The 2,177-nt window shown below is 53.9% G+C and overlaps 1 long non-coding RNA gene across 3 annotated transcripts; it reads right to left on the bottom strand.

Moving 5' to 3' along the window:
• Window positions 1-103: 103 nt before the first annotated feature.
• Window positions 104-1,392, bottom strand: LOC118975552 (uncharacterized). Of its 3 annotated transcripts, XR_005064093.1 has the most exons (4): window positions 1,111-1,392; window positions 811-862; window positions 578-599; window positions 110-195 (listed from the first exon to the last, which is right to left on the bottom strand). It is a non-coding gene; the product is annotated as an uncharacterized LOC118975552 (long non-coding RNA). The 3 variants fall into 3 exon arrangements; XR_005064091.1 differs by lacking the exon at window positions 578-599 and having other exon boundaries at window positions 104-195; XR_005064092.1 differs by lacking the exon at window positions 110-195 and having other exon boundaries at window positions 202-599.
• Window positions 1,393-2,177: the final 785 nt, after the last annotated feature.

Raw genomic sequence — 2,177 nt, 5'->3', positions numbered from 1 at the left:
ATTCCTTTGTTAGCTCGAGAAGCCTTGGGCAAGCAACTTTCTGAGCCTCTGAACCTCAGTTTCCTTGTCTGTACAAGGCAGGCAATAACGGTACCTGCCTCACAGGTAGGAAGGGAAACAGGCACAGAGCACTCAGCACGTTCTCCCTCGGTGGGAGCTGCTAGGACCTGGACCTTTGCCAAGGGCTGTGCTAAACTGAGGGAGGGAAAGCTGAAGCTGGGGTAGACAATGGCCAGTTCTGTTTAATTTGCCAGATCAAATGAGATGAGAACTGAGGCAGGCCAGCTGTTTCCTGCCTGTTACCAAGGTGCCCTAGAGTTTGTGATCCTGCATTAAGCACAGTCCCTAAGGAGCTTTGGAGGGCACAGTGGGAGAGGCGGCGGGCCCAAGAGAGAAAACAAGTCCCCTGGCTGCCACCCCCACTCTCCTGTTGTGGGACTCCTGGGTGGAAGGGCCATTTCCTGCTGAGGGCTCCAGGAGACGGAGGCTGATGGTTGCTGGGGGGCAAAGCCCTGTCTGATAGGGCACCCCTCTGTCCCAGGCAGTCTTGTTCCCCTAGGCCACGGGGGTGTCCAACCTTTTGGTGGCTCTTTGCCACACTGGAAGAAGAGTTGTCTTGGATCACACATTAAATATAATCACATGAAAAAATCTCATAATGTTTTAGGTAAATTTACAATTTTCTGGTAGGCTGCATTCATAGCCGTCCTGGGCTGCACTTGGCCCTCAGCCTCGGGTTGGACGCCCCCATTAGGGCTTCCTCACCCTACCCCTCCTTCCCGAGGCTCTCGGTGCAGGTGCACCCCTTACCGATTCGAACTCTCCAGGTGCAGGAGCTTCGGAAATAGGAATAGAGGATGGGCTGAGGAGAGAAAGGACCAGGTGTTCACTAGCCTGTGCTTGGTGGCCAGCCCAGGGCCCCCTGGGGAGGAGGCACTTGCCTCTGGCCAGGGGTTCCAGGCCAGCAGTTTCTTCCCATCCTGCCAGCCTCCTTCCTCAGGCCTGTGTCTGGGCAACTCAGGCCAGACTGGAGTCTGGCCTCAGGTGNATGCATTCCTGACACCTGCCAGGCCCCTCACAGGGCAGCCAGCCTGCAAACACCCTGCTTACCTTGCCATACTCAGTCATGGTGCTGTGGTGACCCTTGGCCTCCTGACAAATGTCCCTTGTCACAGAGTAGTAGGGCAGGGGGAGGGACCCAGAAGGGGTGGATCCCAGGAGCCAATGTGGAAGCAGTGCTAGGTGGGTGTTGAGGGAACTTTGACCTGGACCAGAAGGGGCACCCCCTTCCAACCTGTGGAAATTCCTTATGGCCCTGGTGGAGCTAGGTTTGTGTAGGAGACCATTCTGTGTGGCATGGGCCCAGCTCCCAGTGGAAAGCAAGGTCCAATGCACAGGACCCACCCCCATGGATAGGTTCTCTCGTGGGGAATCAGGCTTGCATTGTACCTAGACTGCTGAGACTTGCTTTTGCTAAAACTCCCTCACCTGAATTGAGGTAGAAAACATTTACTACAAAGTAACTTCTGAAAATCCACTCCAAGGAGGAATGTAACCAGTTCAACCACTTTTCCCTTTGCATTTGCAAATATCCTTCTTCTGTGATGTGATTAGGGGCATCATCTCCTTTGTTTTCTGTAAAAGGTAACCACCTAAAGTGAATGGGTGCATAGTAAATGAGGACCATCATGCAATGCCCCCAGAAAAAGAAATAAAGGCCTGTTATGGCAGAGGCCGCTGACTTTTTCTCCCCTTGAGAGAGAGACCATGCTGTCCCTTTTCGTCCACAGGACTTGGTACTCCGTGTGCATTTCTCGTGCCTCATGTACAATGTGGCAGACCCCCGAGCCGGGGTTCGCATCAGGTGTGGTGTCCTGGGCAGATGGGGCAGCCTGGTAAGTCATTCATGTGGCGCAGCAGGCAAGGAGCTGGCTCACCAGGGTCTGGTCCCAGTGCAGGAACCAGCTCTGTATGACCCTGGACAGACTCATGCCTTCTCTAGTCGTCAACACCCTCATCTGTAAAACGAAGAGTTGCCCTAAAATGATGCCTTAGATTCCTCCCAACAGTAGCAGAAAGACCAGGAATCCTAATTCTTGACGCTTTGGTGCCCACTGCTTTCAAACCCTCACCCACCAGTCCTCTGGGCTGTTAGCGGGTCTCCTAAAAGTAGCTGG

This window comes from Sturnira hondurensis, unplaced genomic scaffold (genome assembly GCF_014824575.4).
Source record: "Sturnira hondurensis isolate 20B ecotype Veracruz unplaced genomic scaffold, ASM1482457v3 Scaffold0020344, whole genome shotgun sequence".
NCBI lineage: Eukaryota > Metazoa > Chordata > Mammalia > Chiroptera > Phyllostomidae > Sturnira > Sturnira hondurensis.
The sequence above is the reverse complement of the archived record's forward strand: the minus strand, read 5'-3'. Positions and strand labels throughout refer to the sequence as shown.